Here is a 25296-nt window from a genome sequence, read left to right on the forward strand (position 1 = left end):
CGAATAAAGAGATTGTGAGGAACTCGAGACGTATCTTTACAGATGAGATAATAATTTTTTTCAATACCTGCATGAAAATGGTTGGTTTGTTACGCCTGCTGGGTGGAAGCAAAATGACAAATTTCAGACGCATTCGCGTTTTCCACTTTTCTCCCAAGGGAAAAATACTTTACGCGCATGCGTATTCGCGATTTTTTACTTTGCCCCCAAGGAAACTGGAGTTCGGCGTTATCCTGTGGTAGGAAGGTGCATTTTGTTCTACTAATCGTTATCGACCATGTGTATTTTTTGCGAATCGCTCAGCAGGCTATCAAAAACACAGCTTTCATGCAGGTGTTGAAAAAAGTATTGCGCGTGACAAGGGAGAGACGCGAGTTTGCCTCGCTGCGCTCGTCGAAATCGCTTTCTTCTCTCCCTTGTCACGCCATGCGCTATTTTTTATAATTGACGAGTCTTTGTGGAAAACACTGTAAGTGCTGAAATTAAAAAAAAATCGTTTTATCGGAAAATGTTCTACGTTCCAGTGGTAATACTATCGTATAGAATTTGATTTTTTACCACTTACAGTGTTTTTTACAAAGCCTCTTCAATTTTTCCAGTGACTTTTTGTCAACTTTGAAATTCGGCTTTAAATTATAGAAGGTGCAGAAGAAGATTCATTCACAATGGACATTTTATAAAAGAATTTCTCGACCCATTTTGAAATACTCTTTGATCCCTGAAATTATTAATTAATAACGGAAAAATTACTTCCAAGTGAATGCAGTGGTTGAATTCTGGAAATTCGACGTTCCATTGTTCAGCTGCATATACTTACGTCTGCTCGATAACGTTATTGTATTGAACAAAGAATAACCGGTATTATTCGTTCTCAACGAGTGCAATTAAAACGATCATTTAACGATTGGGCAGGAATTAATTCGCCGGTTATAATTGCAGAAGAAATTTGCAAATCAGATGTAAACTAAAGGAGGAAGAAACGGTAATGAACACTCGACCTCGCTGAACTCTTTCCACTCCTTTGGCTCGTCGCTCGCATCATTAACCACGGAATACTAATGCACGCAATTTTTCTGCGTCTTTTCACAAATTATGACGCCCGACGTCGGGGTAAATTATTAGTTTCAAAACTGTACACGCTTCGTGGTCATTATTGTCTTTAGTGGTAAATATTACGCGTGATTATTTCGAAAATTTATTAATACCCACGATTTTCCTCATAATATTCCCGAATAATTGCACAAATGTAATTGCTTACGCGAAAACAACCATGCTTTGAAGAATGTTATTTTGAATATTTCCGCTTCATTTACATTTTGCCACAAAATTGATTTAACAATATTTAATTGAAATGTTGCATGTAGTTGGTTCACAGCACGTGCAATAATATATTCAACGCATAAGGCTCACTACTGAAAAGTTTCCAAAAGAATGGAGTTCAAAGTTTTGCCCATTTCAGATCCCGGATATATGAATGGCAAGGGAAAAAACAGGGAATGTCACAAAACAGCTTTATCGGGGAAAATTAAGTTTTAATACTTTCGCCTATCATTAAAGAAACAAGGTTGAATGAATTAATTTTCTTATATAATTTTCTTCTTAAATAATTTCGTCTTTTACCTTCAAGACAGAAGCTTATACTTAGGCCAGCGATGCCCCGATGGGCGATCCGAGGACGCGAGCATCCATAGCATTTTCTACGAGCCGCGCGGAAGGGGGTGCTCGAAGCCTACGAAGCGGCGGGCATGCAACGGCATGGAAAACTCTATAGTAGGGTAAAGGACCCAATTACTGACACCTAACCAATTACTGTCACCTATTATATTATTCTAAATTTTCATGAGATATTATTATTAACTAAAGGAGATATTGGCTTGGATATGTGTCGTGTTTTTTTAAGCATTGGCTGGTGGACACCCCGTAGGCCAAACGATGCATCCGAAAGCAAACATTCAAATAGATTTTAAAAATACTTAAATAACTTTGAGAAGTACCTGACGATCTCATATGTTCAAATTTTGCTTTTAATTCTGCAATAATGGCAATACTTGCAAAGCCTTCTTGCAAAAAAAAAATTCCCACCGAAGTTCGATATTTCACCTTCAAACGGTCGCCCTTTTTTACCAAAATACAATATTAAAATTCGAAGAACGTCAGGTGCTTCTGAAAGTTATTTATTTTTAAAATCTAGTTGAATTTTTGCTTTCAGATGCATCGCTTGGCCTAGGGAATGTCCACCAGCTAATGCTTAAAAAAGACACGCGACTCATATCCAAGCCAATATCTCCTTTAGTTAATGATAATATCTCACGAAAATTTAGAATAATATAGTTAAAAGATGTATCTTTCAGTAGAAAAACATTGTGTGTGATTTTCACTTATACTTTTCCCCCTCAAAAATCCTGAACTTGTATGCTCTTTCCCGACCTCTAGGTGGATGTAACCCCTTGAACCTGCAATTTCCTGGGCCACCTTTCGAAAACGCCCTTGCATTATACATCAATATGCCACGAAAGAATAGAAAGTCAGCATGCCGATCCTTAACACTTACGTGCATTTTTGCAATCCACTTTTCCTACCGCCGCGGTCCGTACCCTTTCAAAATGGCGTCGACTCGCATTCATTCGCGTCACACCCTGTGCTGCCCATTCGCATTCACCTCCACTGTTCTCATCTCCCTAGCCCCCCCCCTTCTGCTTTACCCCGCTCTTGGTTTTTGCTCCCTTCTTTTTCCACCTTCCTCCTCCATTCCCTCTCTCTCCCTTTGCTCACGACCGATTCACCACTCCCGATTCTTATGTACTATCGCTGCGCGTTACTCCCCTCCGAGGACGTGCGACCACGCGTGCCCCTTCGAGGCACGCACCCCCGAACACCGTACCCCCAAAAACACCGACCACTCGTTCCGCGGATTAATGATCGCGGTCGTCCGATTCGCGTGTCTGCGATTCATTAACCAAGGCCCACTGGCTGGAGGATTCCAGGGCACCTGCGGAATGCTGAAGTTTCGACGTCGAGGACTAATCGAGTCGTTCTAGCCCGGGGAACAAGTAAGATGTTCCCTTGGTTGGACGAACCACCGGATTTGCTTCGAAATCTTCTTGATCGTGTAATCGAGAAGACACGTTGATCTGAGTCCATGTGGGGACACCTCATCTTGAGGAATCATCGACTTGTTAATACTCCTTCGTGGATTTTTTTAAAAGTTTACGATGGAAACTTGTAGATAGAATAGAGATCATTGGATGGTGTAGTTTTAGGGGTAATAAACGTGGATTAAATTCTTGGAGTTACCGTGATGATTGAAAGCAGTGAAGGGGGTGGATACACTGGCTGGCGAATAAAAATTAGCTTGTGGTTTGGAAATGTTCTGATCCGTCCAGACTGTAAAATTATTAACGTCTACCTCACAATATTTTGCAATCTGTTTTGCCTCTCTACTTACCTAGGTACATAATAAGCTTTTCGCGTAGACATAGGTTTGAAAGTCGAAAATTCATTTATTTCTTTTAGTAGTCCTAACTAGAGACCAAAGACAGTCAACCAAAGTGTTGATTCCTTCTCGAAACAATAAACAGTACGATAATTCCAACGGCACTATACATTTAGGGTAAAGTAGCCGAATATTGCGACCTCTCCTAATATGAGACCCCAGGCTTATCTCCGCTATAGAACTCACGAATGTCATAGCGATGCTATTTCTTTACTAACTAACCGTGTATTTGTTGTTTTGTCCGTACAGTGGCACTGTAATCATTTAAGCGCCTTGAACCGGCACAAAAAATTATAATAACTAAAATCAGTACAAAATATAAATCTTTTAAAAGGTGGTAGCTAATTATAAATCTTTATTCCATTTAGTATTTTTCTTCTGAAAATATGAACTAATGCAGAGTAGTTTTGCAGTAAACTGTTACCTATCTCAGTATGCCTGTGTCCGAAGCGAATTCAGGTCAAAATGTTAACGTTTTTAATTAAATCATTAATTCATTTCAGCACATTAATTCTAGTATATAAAACCGGTTTTTTAAAACCGAAAAACCCTAGGGCCCACGAAGACTGCGGTAGTGCAGAAACAGATTTCACATGCCGACTTTATGAAAAAAGAAAGAGAGAATAAGTTTCAGAAAAAATCAAACTGGGTCTCATATCAGGAACCCATTTTTTTATCTGCGTATTTTTATGACTTTCGTTTTTATTTTATTATGAAGAAACCGAATCTTTGTTATAGTACTTTCCAGTAGATTGCTTAAGAATACTCATATTCTACTTTTAAAACGTGTATCGAATTTTAATAAAAGTGTTCTCAGTCAAGAGTTATGTTTTTAAGAAATTGGTCTCATATTCAGCTACTTTACCCTACGACAATTCCAAAGGCACTATGCGTTTACTATTTTGCTCCCACCTTCCTCGTAACTAAGACTTATATAAGCAACAAAGACACCCGTAGTAAAAACATTCACGTGTTCAGTATTTCTACCAATCCCACCCGTCTAACTCTTCCAAATGATTCAGCAACTCCTTAATTATTTCAAGCAACATGCACTGCCGCAAGCAACATGCACTGCTACACGCAATATGTATTCCGGGCACGGTCGAGTAAAATCTCCCGTCTACCTATTGTTTATTCACCAGTCATAGCCAAAGAAGATGTTAATCTTTCACCAAGAATCTGGAATTCCTTTACCGAAACGGAGCCGGCCGAGCTTCGCGCGGAGTCTCGCCAGCCCCACGGGACTCGTTTCAAAGTGCATACATACATAGCGCGAGTCGTCCAGAACGCATGAAATAAATAGGGTGCTCTGGTCTTCGTCCGAAAGGGAAATTGGTAGCGGAGCCCGCGAGGAAGCGGTCCAGTGTAAATTTAAAAACCATCGGGGCGAGCATCGCGGGCATCGTCGTTACTTACGCGAAGCCATTCATTATCGTCCATTACGGGGCCCGCGCGAAATAGTAGATCCACGCGAAAGTGGCGAACGAACCGGGTCACCCGGCGTGCACGCAACTTTCGACCTGTTTCCGTTTCCCCCGCGCCCTATCAGCGGATGAGGAAGTACTTATCGTAATCCATATTCCTCCTCCTTAAACACCATTTAAAGAACCGCCGCGATTTTTCGCGCGATAGACACATGCGAAGAGCGAATTACCGAATCGATTAATGAACGTTTTGTTGGACTAGCGATGGGAGTGTACACGGTTCGGGTCATCGATTTAGCACAGACTTTGCATATAGCTTCTGCAGAGCGTGTATGATTATGCAGGATGATTCTTTGATGGCGTATACCTACCGCATTTTAGTCGATATATTATTTTTAAGAATCTCCATGGTGATTCAGGCTTAATTCCTGTGTTCTCAACAAATTTAATGATCGCCCCGCTTCCTTTAGTAAAATACAGTGTACACCACCAGAGGGTCACTTCGTATAAGGTGAAGCCATATGGTGCAATAGTCAGAATTTTGTGAGCCCCGGGCTGAGGTAAGGGGTATGAAGAGAAAAGTTTATAATGAATTGATGACCGAAGCGTAGCGACAATTAATTAATTATTATTAATTTCATCGATTCGCTTCGCCGTGCTGCGCTTTGCCAAAGTGCGCGACGGACTTCACTGTGGGTTCACGCTGACAGTGGCGGGAAGTGTTCCTCTTACCTCAACGAGACCTGCACCCGTCCTTCCTAATTTTCCTCGATAAAAAATGGGATAATAAATCAATTTTATTCTATATTTTGAACTTATTTTTTGGCTACGGGAGAGCGGGGACAAACGTAACGGCGTCGTGAAAGTAACACGGCTTCTCCCGCCTTCCACAAAAGTTTCCAAAACGTTTGCTTTACATAGTTACGCGTGTTTAGCGTTTCTTTTGCTTCACGGAGTTACGCTGAACAATACGACGATTCGTATACCGTGGGCAAGCTGATTTCGTTATTTCGATCATTCAGGTAAGTGTCTCCTCTGTTGGTTTTTTTTCTTCATAATATTCATAGTTAAACTATAGACATTGATCGAATTATTTGTTAGAGCGTTCTTAGATAATGTCTTTATAAGTTCCTGTATTTGATTTCAATAAGTCTTGTATAGTTTGTACGTTATAACAGTTCTAGGCTGAAAAACATGGCTGGGGACAAAAGTAACACGTCACTACGGGGACGAAAGTAACATGTTGTTATAAGTTTAAAGATGCCTCCCTATATCCCAAAAGAGTTGACTCCAATATTAACAATAGTTTTTTTAAAAAAATCATAAATATTAGTTACTTTTGGGGCCGTTATACGAGATTCCATATTAAATCAAATACACAGTATCAAAGAAATGTTTGAAGCTGGTTATGCTTTTTTATCGTTAAGTACCTACTTAAAATATGTTTATTTAAATCTTTGTTTCTATCGTTTCTGATAATAAAAAATCCTATTTTGCTTTGGAAGAAGTGTTTTTACTTAATTCTCCTGAAAATAATTAGTATTACTTTCGTCCCCATGGTATGTTACTTACCTACCCCTGCAGGACAAAAGTAACAATGACAATCACTGCGGAAAATTGCCATAACTCTTTGACTACTTATCATGGAAGGCTGAATTTGTGGTCAAATGATAGACCAAGAAAGACACTATCTTAAGGCATAATTTTCGTTTTTATATCTGTAAGAGGTAATTGGCAGCTAAGCCAAATGTAAAAAATGTTACGTTTGTCCCCGATCTCCCCTATATAAGCACTGTCCTACGTTACACTTTTATTATTGCAGAGAAAGTTGGCAAGACGAAATAGTATTCGTTAAGATTACACGAAGGACTTGCCACTGGTCCTGTCGAATGCATCTCCACCAATAAACGAAATCAATTAATGCATAACGCGCCTTCGATTCCGTTTCCTTTTTATTTAAGGGTAAACTATTCGCGATAACGCCCAGTGGGATTAATAAACGCTGAAGCGAGTTACACGGTGAAATACCACTCGTTTATTACTCGCATTTCAGCTCAGCCGTCCCTTCTCCGCGCGGTGCGTTTTATAATGCAACGCGTGCGTGCGCGAACGGACGATGCATAGCCCTTTGGATCCGAGATACGCACGCATCCGAGAATTACATCATCGCATCACAGCGATGAACTCACCAACGATACGCGCGTCCATCGTGCGCCACGAGACAATAGTAGATTCGCTCGGGGACGAGAAATAATTAAGTATCTAAAAAATCCAATCGAATGAAACGAATCTTCGTGAAATCGGTGGAATTACTGGGTTTGATGCATTTGCAATTGGTTGCTTCAAGCTTTCGCAATTACTTTATTCTGAAGCTGTATACCGAATGAGTATATAATACCGTTAACATTGTTGTTATTAGGTAATCTGCTATTATGTCACATTATGCACAAGAGTCGCAAATATTGTTGTCGACTAGACAACCGTAAGTGATCGACAATAAAGAGTGGCTGTCAAGATCTGGCGAATTGAGATCGTTTCTTTTAACCCTCGGTTGTCGCAACTTATTTTTTCGAACGTAGTTGTCACACTGGATTCGACCCAAGCCAATTTTCAATCAGCTGCTCTTTAAAAACTATCCGATAAAATAAGTCGCAACAATTCTGAGGTAAAGTTTGAACATTGTAGAATATACACATGTTCATCGTTGAAAATTAACATTTAAAGTATCACGATGTTTAAACAGTAGTACTATTTTCAATGATGCCTCAAAAATATTTTAACTCAAACTCGAAATTTGGGTCATTTTGACCCAGTATGATAGACCGCAGGGTTAATATTGTTCGATATCGACATTCTTATAAAACACGTTACAATTTAACAACGTCACACCGTTGTGATGCGTCACCTGTGTCATCATAGTTAAATGTTATTCCTGAAGATGAATATTTCTAGCCGATCCAAATTTCACAGTTCCCCGGACACCGTGATATTTTAGCTCTGATTGCAGCTACTGGCGTAGGGGTCCTGAGCTATCGATTCTGAGTCATGCACTGAAATAGAATTTCCTAAACCATCCCTTGTCCTGCCACCCTCACTGCTGCTCCAAAATACCCTAAAAGCCCACTGCAACGTCCTTCTCCAACTGTCATTCAATTCGATATCAGTTTAATTCCAGCTTATTAATAACTCAGTATGGATTCAATTCGTACTGCCGAGCGCAAAAATATCATTCCAAGAACTATAAACTGTGTGGAGGCACTCCCTCCTAGGTGGATTAAATAGATGTAGGTGTGTATTATCCAAATTCATTGATACAGCTTGATTAAGCACGTGGGGCTGCTAATTATAGACCTATCGCAGTGTTAATTATTAATGCTTTACGGATAATTTATAACTGGTTATGTAGTTAATATTTAGTGGGACGATATTTTGGAACTGATCGTGTACCGACTGTGAACGTTATATGTATATATCTATCTTTTATAAATAGCTTAATAAAAACTTTTTTAAAGGAAGTTTTACTTTTTTTCCTGTCCCTTGAACCGCCTTGAAAGAACTTTCAGAACTTTGACTAACGCGCGACAAAAGAAACAGCGAGTTCTTTCTGTAAGATGAGCGGCCACGTTGAAGGTACATAGACCTTCTGAGGAATGCAAACTTTTGTTTACACTTTCCTGCGGGGCACGTTCTTTGACGCGTATTTCATTTTCGAGCGATGAAGATTTCATTAAGCGTTGAGCTTTCCAAAAGAAAACGCGATTCTTTCTTCTGGAGAAATGAAATCGTGAAAGCTCTGATAAATACTAGCATTTCAAAAGAAATAACTCCGTACAAATATGAATGGGACTTAACTCTTAATTAACAATATCTGATTGACATTTTCGCGCAAAAGATACTTTAGAAACTTCTCTCAACTGTTAATCTCGAAAGTCCACTGTACTTCCAGAAAATAATACAAAATGTATACGTGAATTAAATGAATTTACACAATTTTCAGTACCTGCAGGGAACAATTTAATATACTCGTACACAAGTATGCTAATGAAACTTCCAGGTTCACATCTGTTATAAAAATTCCAAATTTTCAATGCACTTGAATCTGTCAAGTTGCCTGTCAACGTAACTCAATCTTATGCACTCCAATTTCAAGTACAATGTAACTTACTTTTTGAAATTTGTTTCATCTAAATTACTTTTGTAGCGAAGTACGTATACACAATGAATCGCCAATGTAATATAAATATAATCTGTGACAGAAATTTGCAAAGTCAAATGGAAGTTAACCCTTGACTGAACTCGTCACAAAAGAATTCAGTGCACGAACATTATTTAGGTACATTATAACGAAGCGCAGAGAGAGGCTAAATTTCATTCAGAATATTATGTCACGTTAAGCAACTTTTAATCAAATTTCCTCGCAATTTAATTAACCACTTGGCCACACTTCTTTGCACACCTAATCCCTTCAATTATAATACACATTACGGTTATCAACGGAATACCCGCGAGATATCCGTACGCCCTCTGGAACAGGGGGAGTAAAAGTACCGTAGAGGTTGGGCGGTGGAAAATTCTGCGAAAAATGGGTGGAGCTAATTAAAGCTTTCCCGTGAAATTGCGGTAACAAGGCTTTCACGAAAATCACTGATCCGCTTACATAACGTCCGAGTCGCTTGTTAACAGGTAGCTTCGCCGCTGCCGGCCACTCTTCCCGTGTAACTTATTTATTTATCGCGGCTCACTCGGTCGATGTCTAAAACGCGATGAAACATGGTCGAAAGACCGGCTGCGTCTCGCCTCGAGGCTTACTTCTTCTTCTTCTTCATCTTTGCCTACAGTACTGCTCAGACATATTTCACTACTCCTGCAAACATGATTTAAGATTTATAAGAAGTCAACGTGAAAGCTTGCGTAAGGATCTTCTGGCAGAGTTGGATCAAAAGTTAACAACTACGGATCAAATATTTCATTTAAGGACGAACACCACTGTGATGGTCGGAAAAGTAAGCCATTTTTATGATTTTTTTCAGAAATAATATACAGTTTTCATAGAAAAATTTTATTACCAACCTTTAGTACGCTGTCTTAAGAGACTACGCAAAAAAAATAAATAGGAAAACATCCATAAATTTTAATATTTTAATTAATCTTCTAGACCCCCCACGCGAGCTGTTCGAAAGTGTAACTATGGAACAGCAGGTCCGAAATCAAATTTAAATTTTTTTTTATAAACTATATGAGTGTAGTTTCCGTTGTGCGTACCGATTTCTTAAACAAATTATTTTTGTAAAAATGGTGCGCTTTACAAGAAAAGTTTCAAAAATCCTCGAATAAGATGGACCGTTTTTCGAGCGTATTTCAAAACATTTGTTTTCAATCAAAGAATCCGTACGTACAACGGAAACTACACTCATATAGTTTATAACAAAAAAATAAAATTTGATTTCGGACCTGCTGTTCCATAGTTACACCTTCGACCAGCTCGCGTGTGGGGGCCTAGAAGATTAATTAATATATTAAAACTTATGGATGTTTTTCTATTTATTTTTTTTTCTGTAGTCTCTTAAGACAGCGTACTAAAGGTAGGTAATACAATTATTCTATGAAAACTGTAAATTATGCCTGAAAAAAAATCTTAAGAATGGCTTACTTTTCCGGCGGTCACAGTGGTGTTCCCCATTAAGGGAAGGTGGACGCATGAAAATCATAGGTTCTTCTTAGCAATTCTTTTCTTTTAAATAATGAACTCGATAGAAAATCTGATTAATGGCATTTGTTATGGTGACATTAGTACTGCAATTGAGTATCAACGCTGCCTTAAAACATGAGATCCGGAGAGAAAGTCGGAAATGTAATTGAAGAATGCTTCCACCAAAACCAAAGGTGTTTCGTAAAAGGGGAATAGAAAACTTAATAGAATAGTGATTCCCAACCGGTGGATCGCGAAGTGTTACCTGGGGGATCGCCACATTTTTTTTTTTTATATTAAGTGAGAATTATATTCTGAATCAATTTTTAATGTGTTTTCTTTACCTTAATAAATTTACCTTACCTTATATGGGTGAGGGGTCGCAGGTTGTTTGAATATTATAAAAGGAGTCGCGACTTAAAAAAAGATTGGGAAACACTCTACTAGAAAGCTGTGACAAGATTGAAAAAATAAAGAAAATAAAATATATGCTCATTCTCACCCAACATGTATTTCGAAAACTCCGTAGGATTTATGGGATCACCTAACACATACTTAAACGTATGAGCGATAGTGTACGTTCTTCATCTTCCTTTTCCACCGCGCATTTACCTTTGTAACGATCTTCGCCCGTATCTCCCCCCGAATTGAATCGACTTCCCTGTCTTCACCTTCGAGTTCGACTACTCGTCCTTCTGCCCACATATAGCGGCTACCTCCTTTGCTAAGCTACATACATCGATATGTACGTGCACGTTTTCATCGGAAAAGTTGCCGAGCAGTAAAGTTCGACGTAGAAAATCGCAGCAAGTTAAGTGGTAGCACCGGTTACTTCCGAGAGCATATGGTAAAATGTGATTGGAGTTCCACGGAGTTTTGAGGCAACTCGTCATTCTCCGCTAGAAATTAGGAAACTTTATTCCGTTAAATCTTTGAACCGCAATTTTCCCTTCGGATGGGTAGTTGGAATTTTATGGGATGTAATTGTGGTAATGGGTTACAGATTATAGAGAATGCTTAAGGCTTGAAAATCTATTTAATAATTTATATCGGAGACGGTAATTCGTTTAAACGCGAGCAAACTCTTTTTGGGGAATAAAAGAGGCTTGCGAAACTTCTCTTTGGGAGATGATAGGTTTGCAAATGTTCCCGACTTGTGGGAAAATTGTACATAGATTGTATCACACATTAATTCATCGATGGATGCATCTACGACAAGGACTACACTGGTAAACATAATTAAATAGCAATAATGGTTACGCAGCGTTCATGGCAGCCTCCCTCAACAGGCTGGCATTATCACTGACCCAATTTCGTATCGCTGTAATTCAGCAGCTTTTCACCTCGTTCGCACTTGATACCACTGACATTTCCTTCTGGTCCGCACAGGCCGCCGATAAATAAATCTGGACGCAATTTTTGCATTATCGCTGAAAACCACCGCTGTACTTTCAATCGCGCGGGTGACACACGCGGACGCCAAAGTGAGCATCGGCGTGTAATATACATAGGTACATCGTTTGATGGCAAATCGTTCTATCGGAAATAGAGGTTGCAGGCCACCGAAACGCAAACGGCTGCCTACCGATTCGTGCAAAATTATCGATCCTCCTCTGTGCAGATAGCCAACACGTATTTGTCTAGAGTCCTCAACGCTGTGTCCTCTTCGCATCAAACTGGAAATATTGTTTTCTTTCCCGTGGGCCTTCGAAGGCATCTACAATTTGCCGCGACGCTTGACGCGTCTCATAGGAAGGTGTCCATTTGGAAAATTTGCGTTTGATTCGTCACGCTTCCCTTGGCGATCAGCTTCGTTAGCTTTGCTGCTTTCGTTGCTCCATTCTGATGGGCATCAAGGGTTGGGGAAGGTAAAAATTTGCCTAAGTAGTGGCAATTTACCAGTCATATACAGCGGCCCACAGCCATAATCGTACACTCTTTAAAATCGCATAACTTTTTTAAAATTAATCCAAACGACTTGAGTTTTTTTTAGAAGCTAGAAGGATTAGTTTTTTAAGTGACATGATTCGTCGTTTTGAATAAAAATGCACTTAGTCGGAATAGCAAAAAAAAATAGAAAAGGTCGTTTTTCAACTTTTTTTGTGAGCCTGTAATGAAAACTAAAAAAGAAACCGTTTGTAGATTGAAGTAAGTTGTACACGTGTTTGAAATTTCATGGAAATCGGTTAACGTTGCTCCGAGCTACAAAGTTTAAAGATCGCAGAATAAGGTCGAGAATCGCGAAAATTCCCGAAATCAGCGATTCTCGACCTTATTCTGCGATTTTTAAACGTTTGTAGCTTAATTTAATGAAATTTTAGGCACGTATACAACTTACTGCAATCTACAAACGCTTTTTTATTTTAATTTTCATTACAAGCTCACAAAAAAAAGTTTGAAAATCGACCTTTACTATTCCTTTCGCTATTCCAACCAAATACATTTTTTTCCAAAACGACGAAACGCGTCAGTTAGCAAACTAATCCTTCTAGCTTCTCAAAAAAACTCAAGTTGTTTGGACCAGTTCTAAAAAAGTTATGCGATTTTAAAAAGTGTCCGAATATTAATGCGAGCCACTGTATATTTCTTCCCTTCGCAATAAATTCCCGAAAATCGTTGTTATCGGCGCGTAAACCGGAATGAGCCCTTAACGCCAGAAAATTAGGAACTGGTCATTTTCTCGAGCGTTGGCAAAGGCGCGCTATAATCAAACAGCGTTGAGCGGAGGAGCATTAGCCAAGCTCCTGCCGCATTTAAAAACAAATATTCTGAAACGTGCATACCCTTGATAAGAAAATATCCTACGCTCCCCCATTTGATACTGCGCTCGCATTACCTCCGGGAAAGGGCATGTAATTTCGGCGCGTTAACTGTGATGTATCCCCTTAAATTGCCACCCAAGAACTATTTCACCCGTGGCTGGCGGAAAAGCGCGTTGCAAAAAACGGGGCGCATCGAGTTACCCGAGCGGGCGATTATGAAACTCCTTCTAACTCGTTTCCTGCAAACCGCGTTAAAAGCCCTGCCCGCGCCGCGCGGCAGCCCTCGGCGGGCAAAGAAGCGAACGTCGAATAAGGAGCCGCAGACGAGAGCATTTCGCCGTTAAACCTTGCAAACGAATTAAATACGATAAAGAATGTGATGTCAGCCACTGGAGAGTTGGCGGCGCGCAGGAGTGCCTGCGCGCCGCTGTCGCGTCAGCTGGGGACCTGCGCAACGTATCCCTCCGATAGTATTGTCACGGATAGGCCAGCAAAGAAAAATTAAGCGGTGCTACGGCGGGACAGCGCGCCCAGGGGGATAATAAAAATTATTTCTTCCCGTCGACCGCGCTCGGCCACGCAGCCGCCACTCCACAGCTCCTAACCAATTTTCCCATTGGCTTCCTTGGGCCAGGCTTGTGTTTAGTCTACGCGGACCACCACGTGGCGGTCGTCCACGTCGGGAACCTTCATGTTTTCGACGTGAAACGACCGAGCGAAGGGATAGGGAGAAGGAAGAAGTTGAAAGATCCAGGCGAAGCTGGTCCGCGTACGTTCGGCGACGCGCCGTTTTACTTTTTTTTTTTTTTCGTCGCTATGCAGGCGCGTTTATTTCTTCTTCCCTTTTTTAGGGGACGAGAAACTGCCGTAATTAAACGGGAGGAAATGGAGTTAATGCGTGGTGGATAATCGTAGTTCCGTTGGAAAGAGAAACGACGATTATTGGATACAAGTGATCATAGTGGCTTCTGTGCCTTGTTTGAAAATTGGGGTTTGGTTTTGGAAGACTGCTATTCCTGTGGAAACGTAGTGGTTGCGTATTCCGAGCGATAGCGGGCACTCTGATGCGCACGCGCACACAGAAGAGGGACTCGCAGAGGTAAATCGGGGGGAAAACGGTGACTAGGTTCGAGGTTTGACAGACTAACTATTCTGGAGGTATTATTAATGAGTGGCTTTTTATGTTCCTCATACCCTCCACTTCACCCCCACCTACAATCCACACTATTGTTCGGTGCAGTTGTAATTATGGAGCGATAATGACACAAATGATTCATGATGGATTTATTTAGTAAACGTCGCATATATAATTCTTTTACTAACACTGAAAATAATACAAATGCTTGGTGTTTATGCGTAAACAGTTTCACGTATAATAGCAACGAAATGTATGTACTGTTTAAAAGTATAAAATAATAACAGATAATGGTACCAAGTATGATCTATAACCATCGTGTTAAAGTATTCGCTAACTTTATCAGCCTAAAGAAACTGAAATTGCTGACGTTTCACTTATTTATCGTGTTCTAAAAAAAGAACGTACGTCCCTATTCCCAGCAACCCACGCAGAATATTAATTATTAAGAAGAGATGAAAGGGACTACTCGCAGGCTATAAATTACACCTCTTTATCAACCTATTAGTTAAAGACACAGCCCGACTGGCGGTGATAAGAAAATCGATACACGTTTCGCGGCAGTAGATTTCGAAATCGACTGCTCGCGATGCAGGAAACAGCGCGCGCATATGTACGTACATAAGCTTGCAAATTCTGCGTGGGTTGGGTTTCCTACTATTTAAACAACCACGGGCTTCATCAGTTGTCTACGTTGATGAGTGGTCAATTACCATAGACACAGAAGAAGTTCCTGCGGAAAAGAAAAGGGACGTTCGACAAGTAATTGCGGACGCGATATTTTACGAGCTCTAGAAGAGGAACAGAATGCGTAGCCTACAAATTATTATTTGACAACGACAGAGGAACATGCCGCGGCAGAACGGACATTCCACAAGGCCGCGCTCCATTCGGATAACAGAACACATTCATCCTGCCGTTGCTGCAACGTGGCATGTGGATAACAGAGATCCCACTGTGTCGATCTTCAGCATCCTATCCCGATGATCATTGTTTTACGAAAGCCCGACGCGGAAATGGGCGTAAACCAGGCACGATGAAACGAGCAAAGGTTTCCCTCTATCGCGGAGGAATGCCCCGAAAGCGGAGTCGACAAAAGCCTCTTTGAAGCCGTGAAATGTGTAGGAAGGAAAGGAGTGTATTTCCGTGTCAAGGCGAGGTGCTCCCGAGCACCACGTCGACGCACGGCCCTCCACGTGCGATTTCGAGACCGGGTGTTGATCGTTACCACGAGACGACGTTGACGTCATCGGTTAAACCATCACTTTAACTACCGGTGCAACGACCACGACCGTGGCAATAGCAATAGACGCTTCCATCCAACAGTCGGCTGGCCACATTAACAATATTAACATCCCACGCCTTGCGGTTTCTCGAAAAAATTACACTAAGTAGTGGAGGAATTTCGACTTCAACGTGCCGCCTTGCAAATAATTTTCAGAGTGGAATATGGAAGTTCGACAGTGCCGAATATATTTTGACTCGACAACGTTGCAATGCTGGGGAATCTGATTGAGTTTATCTTGCAGATTAGAATAAAGCAAACAAATTTATACTTAGTAATAAGATTTGGTTAAAAATCAGCTTTTATTAAATGGTACTAAAAAGGAAGGAATAATTTTATGCTTTTCAGTGAAAATATTGTATTGTCATCGGAACTAACAAGAGGAGTTAAATATGAAAGCTTGTTTTTTAAAAAAAAAATTACTATAAATTATTTTGCAAAGTTTAAAGTCGATCGGATATGTGGAAGTGGGTGAAAATTAGCTTACAAGATTTCACCCTGACCAACTAACGAACTCACAAGTGAAGCTAAATAAAAACTTATAAAAAAGGAAAGCAATAAAGAGCAAGTATGTACCTGTTGATTATTAATATCCACACAACCCACACGAATTGTTATAACCAATCATTCAAACTGTTTTACGTTTAGGATGAATGTATTAGAAACACCAAATTGTCGGAAAATCAACCCAAAAACTTTATGAACCCAATATTATCCTATAGGGTAGACCGCATACGATTGTAACACGTTAAATATCTCAAAACATATGATAGATATTAACACAAATTTTGGATATATGATGAAGAATGACATTTCAAATACACACATCCACATCCTAGCACAATAGACATGCATAGTGAAGGAAATAACTTTTCGATACCCTAAAGTAACTTTTCCTTACTGATTTAAAATTGTAATATAAATACTCCCTTTGCAAGTACGTATTTTCTGTATTTTTTAATATTTAATCTGGCCATTTTGAAAGTAATACTGATCGTTACTTATCACTTTCAACTGTGTCGCTAATAAAAGTTTATAATTTAAGTTCAAAAACCTGGTCAGGGACGATTGTAACACTTTCTCCGCTTCTCATTTTTTATTAATAACCGGAATATTACTTGACATACAGCAAAACTGTTGTGGCTCAAATAATGTCAGATAAGTAAGTAAAATTTTCGAATAAATGTTGTAACTGTAATAGTTTTTGCGTAATCGTATTCCAAAGTCAAAATGTTACTACCGCCCCCGGTCTACCCTACTTCATATCACAACCCGCTGTTACAAGTATTTCAAAACACCACGTACAAAAGAAGCCAAAAGGTCTCACTTTTTCCAATCAAACACCGTCAAAATTGTACGCTCCGTTTCACTGAAAAGTTTCGAAGCTTTCGTCGCCCGGGACAAGGAAATTTCAATCACATAACCCGTTTCGCTCGATCGGGCGTCGAATCGCGGCTCCAGCACCACAGCGCTAATTATCATACGAGAATGCGTCATCTCGGCAGTTTCACATAATAAATCATTTTTATCCTGTACCAGCGACGTTGCAACACGCGTACCTACTACAAAAAAGACCAGGCGATCGCTCGTGCATTGGCTATAATGCCAATTACACGGCGCGCGTAACAATTTAGCGTGGAGATAACCGTACCACCTGCACACGATAGTTACATACTTATTAAGCAACAATAATCTCGATGCATGCATGAAACACACCTTTGAAGCTCTACATGTAAGTGTATTTACAACGCGAGCGGGTGAATACGATTACTATTGTTAATCATATCGCAAACTATTACTCATCTACGCTAACAGCCGTGGATCAAGAACTGTTTGATTCTCTGTCTTTCTGCGAAGCTTCATTGATGCGAACACCTCGCGCGGTCTTTTTGTAAGAACCTACCGTAAACTGGGGCAACATTGACAGTTACTTAACATGTATTAAGGGGAGGTTCTGGTCTAAAAATCTATTTTTTTTATTTCATTTTTCGAATGTTCAACCTTTTAGGAATAAGTGTTTAAAAGGATTTTTTGAAATTCGTAAAATTCTCGAAGTTATAGGCACTTGAGTAGCGGCAAGTGCATGGGTAGTACCCGGCCACTCGGCACGCACATAAAACTTAAAACGCGTTTTTCTCGAAATCGTTGTTCTCAAAATCGGTGGAAGCTGTATCTCCAAAAGTTACTATACGATTCCTGAAACATTTTTTATTTTGAAGAACATACTTCTGGCTCGTGAATAGACCAGCCAAATTTAAAGAAATTGAAAATTTATAATTTTGAAAGGTGTTGAAAGGAGGAAAAATATAGGGGAAAAGTGATTTGAAACTTCAAATGTGGTTATTTTCTCAAAAAATGTAATTTTTGTAATTTTTTCTGGTGTAGTCCACGAGCGAGTTTCATGCCCTTTAATAATCTGGCATTGTTTTTTATTTCAGAACAATGGTTTAGGTGCTGCAGGTTCCACCGATTTGGATGAATTTTTTGACGCCTTGATTTTAACGACTTCTCAGTGCCGTCTGCAATGATTAATTATAAAACAAAAAATATATTTCTATAGTTTAAGACATCCCTAATGCAATGCAAAAAGTCCCATTCAATTATATGTAGTAATTTCCCTTTAATTAATTCCTAAAGTTCACCTGTTTTTATGAGCTTTAGACAGGAACAGCCCCTTAAAGAAGGAAAAGGGCAAACAATTAATGCATTTCACACTTGTAGTACAATCAGAAAATATGCAATGTTATAATAGGATACCTAAAGCAAATTGAAAAATGTTAATTTTTATATCATGTAACAAAATGTTCCAAAAACATGCCAATGTCTCCTCCGTTTACGGTACTTCTCCTCGTTTCTTGAGAACCACAATATTGTATAATCGCCAACCCTGTGTTAGTAATATTTGCAGTATTTGCAATAATAGTTATCTTTCACTAAAAAGAGCAATTTACAAGTCCATGTCTACAGAAACACCGTTAAAAGAGCCTCAATAGCTGTTTTTACAGCCTTCTCGCCTCGATACGGTGTTCGGGTGGCGAGAATCGCTAGCCAGCGAAAAGGAAAAAGCTTTGAAGCCCCTCTCGCCCACTACCTACTCGACAGAGCCGCGCTACGCTGCCACCGTGAATACAAAGGGTCTGGGAACGGGGCAGGTAACGATCCCTGATGGCAAGAAGAAAATTACGCCTAGACCCTCTTTCCCTCTTCAAGTTAGAGTCAGCTGGCGGAGAACCAGTCTAATAGGTTCGACTGTGTTTTACGCTGGGACGTAGCCTTGACACAAAGCGCGATCACGGTGTCATGTTTCGACATGGCTGGCCTCTGTCAGTATACGATCATACGTTAATGGTTAATTCTGGCTACCCCATAAGGCAGTGCTCCCACAGAGGCCCCTTTGGAGCATCGAAGGCCCCTGGATCGTTGGGACTTAAATAAGAAGGTATAGGATCAGGGGCGGATTTGTGTATCCCAGGGCAAATTGTTGGAAGCGGCGAATTTTGAGGGGCGGCAAATTTTGGGGAGTGACAATTTTGGGTAAGCGACAAATATTGGGGAGCGTTAAATTTTGAGGGAGCGACAAATTTTGGGAAGCGGCTAATTTTGCGGGCGGCAAATTTTAGGGAGCGACAATTTTGCGAAGCGTTAAATTTTGAGGAGCGGCACATTTTGGGAAGCATCCAATTTTGGGGGGTGGCAAATTTTGAGCGAAAGAAATTGGAAAAGCTTTAAACACAAAGGCTTAAGACAACTTTAAAAATAATTCACCTTTTTTCATGTAGCAAATCAATAATAACTCACATGCAACATATGACTATTGATTTAATTTTAAAATTGTCTCGACTCTTCGGAATTAAAATATTTTATGATATTTCGCAGGAATGGTGGCAGACGCTTGTTAGCCTGGGGGCGCCAAAACTTTTTGAGAACGTACTAAATTCATAAATCGCAAGATGACTTGACCTGTAAAAAGAGACTTGATAAATATTTTCGTGGGCCAGTCGCCCGAAAATATTAAAAATTAACGTTACTACTGTCACTCGGGTGTTTGTCCAAACCAGGATAGGTTTGTCATTTACACTCGTAGTTTTCGAGTAACGAGGGAATTTTGCAATACAATCCAATTTTGGAAGATAAGTAGATTAGTAGTTCAAAGCTTACTTGTCGCGACGAATCGATTGTATTTATTTTTTAATAACTATTGAACGAATGAAGAATTTAAAAAGGTCACCTGCGAGTCGATGTGGGATACAAACAGTGTCTGTAGTAAAATGAAAGTTAATCCTAAGAAGTTTCGGAAACCATATAAATATTAGTGATAGACATTAACATTTAACATATTGATTAAGCAAATGCAACTGAATTAATACGTTTAATTATATAACTCCTTTTATTTGATTAATTTCGGAGTTCGCGATCCACCAAGAATTCTCTGCACCAACAAATTTCCTTTTCTATTCACAACCCTCATTAACGAATTAGAATTTCATATCAGCCATCGTTTACCGCAACGGCAACGAGTACTCACGATTGAGCATAGTAAATCAACCCTGCAGCCTGACGTAATAACAGTTCCGAGTAGTCTAGAGCCTAGATAATACCTCGAATCGATTAAAAGAAGATATCTGAAATACGTCCTGCACGCATGTAACATTAATATATAAAGCTACGAGTTCTTCCCATCCTCGTAACTGTACCTTCAACTTCGCGTGGGCGTCGGAAATGATCAGGAAATCTGAATTATCGAGCGCCTTTCAAGGGACGTGTAATCAAAAGAGGTTCACTTCAAACTGGTCCGAGCAAGTGTCGCGCCAACTTTTATCTCGGAAACGTCTCAACAAACACGCCATCTGCTAAGCATCAGCTCAGGATTATGCCGATCGGAAGGAATGTGGAAGCAATTAAAGGAGAGCGAGTTGATGAAGGGGTGAACCCAAAACGAGCCAGTACCGAGCTCCTCGCCGTTTATCTATTTAAAAAGGGAGGAAACGACGAGTCTATCCTATTCATCGTTCGCCAACGAACGACTGGCTGCCCATTTCTAGCCGCTGGTCACCAAGCCCTCAGAAATCCCGCCTTCTTAACCGGCTAGTCTCCCATTTGCATATAGATGACGAACAGTATCGTATAACCTCCTTAGAACTAGCAGGCTTCGATTCTTTTTGCGAGATACAGATCGAAACGTTCGAGCCGAGGGACGCCAAAGGATAAAAAGAAACGCAACGACCGACCAAACAGAATCGGATTCCGTGGGTCAGTTCAGCGGCGAGAAATTACCACGTTAATGAGTTACAATCGAATTCCATCATTGGATCATCTGGACTCGATAGTCTATTGGGAATGGGTGAAATTGTGGAGCGTAAGTCGTATAAATCGTTCGAGGGGTGGTGTGTAATGTTTACGTGGATAAGTGGAGCTACTTTTTGAAATTCCCAAATTTGAAGTTTCTTGAAAGAAAGTTTAAAACTCATGACGACCTTAACGATGCGTCGGACCTATCTTCAAAATGGTACCACGTCGATAAGAATTTGTGAGATTGTTCTTTTTAATCTTCCTGATGTGCTCCAAAAATTTTAAACGAATTCACTCAACGGCTGCTGAGTTATAACGACTTTAATTTTCACTGATTTTACACGTACTCTTATGGAAAGAGACGATCTTGACAGATAAAACAGCTGAAAAAATGTTGAAGAAATGGTACTAATCTTTTCAATTTTTTTGTACATGTAGTATATGGATAGATGAAAATATCTGCCGAGTTTGGATTGTTTTCACTACACCGTTTTAAAGAAATAAATTATAACTCGAGAAAATTGTGAATTCGGAGCATTTTCACTGACAAAAGTTTAGCTGTTTAATAGTGCTTGAAAAAGCATTTGTAAAGTAAAAAATACCTTTCGAGGAGTAAAAATAAGACTCCAACTGTCATTCGAGTTCCTTACATCTAGATTTACTATGCGTAAGACGTAGATATTCAAGTGTTTCTAATTTCATATACTTTTGCATAATATTGTACGTCCAATACACCCTTAATTAAGTTTTACGTATTAAGTCGGTATCACCGGGCCACTTTGGGCAACTCCCAATCCTTGGGACATAAATCTTAAGATATAATTCTTTCGAATTGAACTATCTTATTTCTGTGACAGACATTTCTCAAACTCTGGCATCGCTCAAACTTTTGACGGCCAAGTTTCGTATTTCGATCATCTCGCACTATTCTAAACTCTGCACCTGAAACCACAAATGGAAGCTGAATACGTGACTTTCTTCCAAGTCCCTTTCTACCAGTGCTCGATTTCAAAATGAACAGAAGAGACCGATGCATCGGCAGGTGGACAACGACGATTCTCGAAGCGTAATTGAAGCAAATCCATGCCAGGCGGCCGGCGAAGTTGCAGGAGAGCTTGTGCCGCGACAGTTTTCAGACGTTTAAGCGGAGCCGTTCAAGTGGAAAAGAGAATTCCTCGAACGTCCCATGAGGATCGAATGAATTGGCGGTACGAAACGTACGATTCATGCCTCCGACGATATTCTAGCCTTCTTGATCCTTGAGACGACTAATGGTATGCAATGAAAAATGAATCCTGCGTGATAACTGATGATCAATTCCTCAATGACTGGACACTGATGAACCTCCAAGGCCTACGCCGGAGCCAAATTTGCATCCTAAAAGAGCGATGGTGAATGGTGGCTCGTGACTGGAGTTGGTCGCCATTCCTCCCTACAGCGAGGCGAATTAACCACTGACGACTTCCACCGTAGCAACTGCACAAAACTCTTATACAGAGGAGCAACGTGCACCGGTCGATATAAAAATTCTTATCTTTTTTCCTCGCAATTCTCCGACACGCAAACTATATTTAACGCTACAAAAAAGAAAAGCACCATAGAATGTACTCGTCGTTATATGTATACGCAGTTCCATGTACGTGTAACTCTTGTCTGTGTGCGCTGTAGAGGTATAAAGGCTCTTCCAAACTACGTGCTCTGTAATGAATTTACGACTCAAAGGTAATGAGAAAAGTTCCTACGAACATGTGTACTGTCTGATTATATATTCTGAGTTACGGGCGTTTTTGTGTTTCAATCATTCTTCATACAAAACGAGCTACTGTAACATCTTCCTAGAAGAACGCCTTCGAGGAAGGTGCTCAAAGAGATCATTTCAGCAGAAGCCTAGAAACGTTTTTGCAGTGATCTCGTAACATGTTCCACGGGTCTGAAAGTGTTGTTCGCATTCGTTAGCAAGCTCTGTTACATAATAATGTATTACATTACAATGAGAGAAATAAATACAGTATTTCGGGTGCGACTTACCTAATTACATGTCGTTTAAAATGTAAAGGACGAGGTTCGACAAGAAGTACATTGTTATTTATATATTCCACGGCACATAAGAAGTAACGAGGAAAGTAAACTACGATATTCCATTATCGAAAAATCTCCTTTGAATTAAAGTTTCACTCCCGCTAAATAAAAAAAATGGCTCGTGAAAACGTGTCAAACCTAACTCTACATCTCAAACTTACTGAATGCAACACCGCGAATCATAGATTTTATTTAGGTGACCCCGAGTATAAAAATCATTTAGTTTTTAACTGACTGCAATTAAGCCAGCTGAATTTACTACAGGGACCATCTTACGCGAGACGCCTCGACTAACAACTGGCCTTACTTCCCCGTACTTCCATACTCTTAAACGAGCCCCGTCCGAACCATGCGAATATCTGCGAAATGTCAGCCGCGAGTCGCAGAGGTGACCCGTGCGGAGAGGCCCTAAGAGTTAACGAAGTCGAAAAGCGTCAGTAAAACGAAGACAAAGTCCCATCGACCAAACGTTCGCACGAACATTCCTCGTCGTTTCTGTGTGCCGGGCTCAACCCCTTAAGTTACAACCATATATCGTGGAACAGCCTGTATAGGAAGCGGAAAGGAGAGAGGTGTTTCGACGAGCGTAAAGGGGATATAAGCAGGGATACGTGGACAGAGGCGGACGGAGCTACGGCGTGGATGGTGGCGGCGTTCTATCTGCTTTAACAACGAGTTTCGAAGCGCTTTCCGTTCCCCGTCCTGCCCCTTCGCCGCCCCTTTTCCTCCACATTATAGTTTCTCCGTCTCCACATCCACCACCACCTCAATTTCCAGATTCGCCTTCGCCTTCCGTGTTTTTAATTTTTTTTTTTTTTAATTTTCGACTACCCTCCCCCACCGCCACTGTCTTAGCGTTAATCGACCACCGCTCTAATAGCTTTTCTCTATCTCCTGTTATACCTGTTCCTACCATCTATGTCTCTACGTCTGTCCCTCACCGGTTTCCTCTTCTGTTGCCTCTCTGTTTTTCATTTCTCAGCTTGGTATAAGCTAAACCCTCCCTACTCCCCCACTCCCGCTCCCACCCCAATATTTGAAAATTGAGTATCGCGTTCGATGGGATTCCCTCGATGAGGGAAGTCTCTGGGATTTTCCTCGGTTTAGTTATCGGCTTTACTTGTTTGGATATCACAGCAGATTCGAAAGCGAAGATTTCTCAACCCCCTTTTTCTTCTCGCCAACAGAAATGCTTAGCAAATTACGTATCGCGCGAAAGTGTTAAGAGCAAAGAATGCTATCAAGAAACTTTATCCTACGATTCTCTTCTCAACTTTCACCGTTTTCGACGTTCTTCCTCGTACAACTCCACTTTGTTGTTTCCCCCCTTTAAAGTTTCCTTCCCCGACCGTTTTCCACCTTGTTCCCAACTTTTCCTAAGCACCGTCGACGCGCTTGCCCCGACTTGGCGAAAAAGTTAATCGACCCGAGAAAGAATCGACTAACACGCTTACTTTCTGAACTTACTTTCTCCGTTTAATGATATCGAAGCAAAATACCTTTTACTATCTGATACGGCGAGCTTGAGAACGTTAAACTAAACCTGAATCGCTTTATTCGTTCATCCTGTGAGACACATTATGCAGGGTGCTTCAGGACGCGAAGCGTTTCATAATTTTAAGTATAACTTGGTTACTTAATAAAATTCTGGAAGGTAGTTCACACGAAACAAGTGTTAAACAATAAAGTGATAAGTGAGAATAAGGTGTAGTTTTACAGATGGAAATGTATGCGCATGTCCTTCAAGAAAACAGAGTCTTGATCAACTGTTACCGTAAACTGGGGGAACATTGGCAGGTTTTTGAAACATTTTGTTATATAATTTAAAAATTAACGTGTTTACATTTGCTTTAAGTATCCTATCATAACATTGCATCTTTTGTGGTTGTATTACAAGTGTCAAAATGCATAAAACTTTTGTCCTTTTCCTTCTTTAATACATGTTAAAAACGTTAGTGTACCGGGGTAACATTGGCACGTCATATAGATAGCATTAACGGGTTAAGTTTTACTAATCTTAAGCCAGTAAGATATATTGACACTTAAATTTGTTTATTTTATTTTATTTTTTACATCTTAATAGCATTAATAGCATTACATATAAATATCATTAACAGGTTAAGTTTTACTAATCTGACGT

The 25296-nt window shown here is 40.2% G+C and overlaps 1 protein-coding gene and 1 long non-coding RNA gene across 8 annotated transcripts in view; one reads left to right on the forward strand and one right to left on the reverse strand.

Moving 5' to 3' along the window:
* LOC143370306 (uncharacterized) overlaps positions 1–25296 on the forward strand; it is a 458422-nt gene that overhangs the window by 302627 nt on the left and 130499 nt on the right. The gene's annotated exons all lie outside the window — the stretch shown is intronic.
* The window catches only part of Wge (BAH domain and coiled-coil containing protein winged eye), a 258190-nt gene that overhangs the window by 160930 nt on the left and 71964 nt on the right, over positions 1–25296 (reverse strand). The gene's annotated exons all lie outside the window — the stretch shown is intronic.

The sequence above is a fragment of the Andrena cerasifolii genome, chromosome 1, assembly GCF_050908995.1.
Source record: "Andrena cerasifolii isolate SP2316 chromosome 1, iyAndCera1_principal, whole genome shotgun sequence".
In the NCBI taxonomy this organism is placed as follows: Eukaryota; Metazoa; Arthropoda; class Insecta; order Hymenoptera; family Andrenidae; genus Andrena; species Andrena cerasifolii.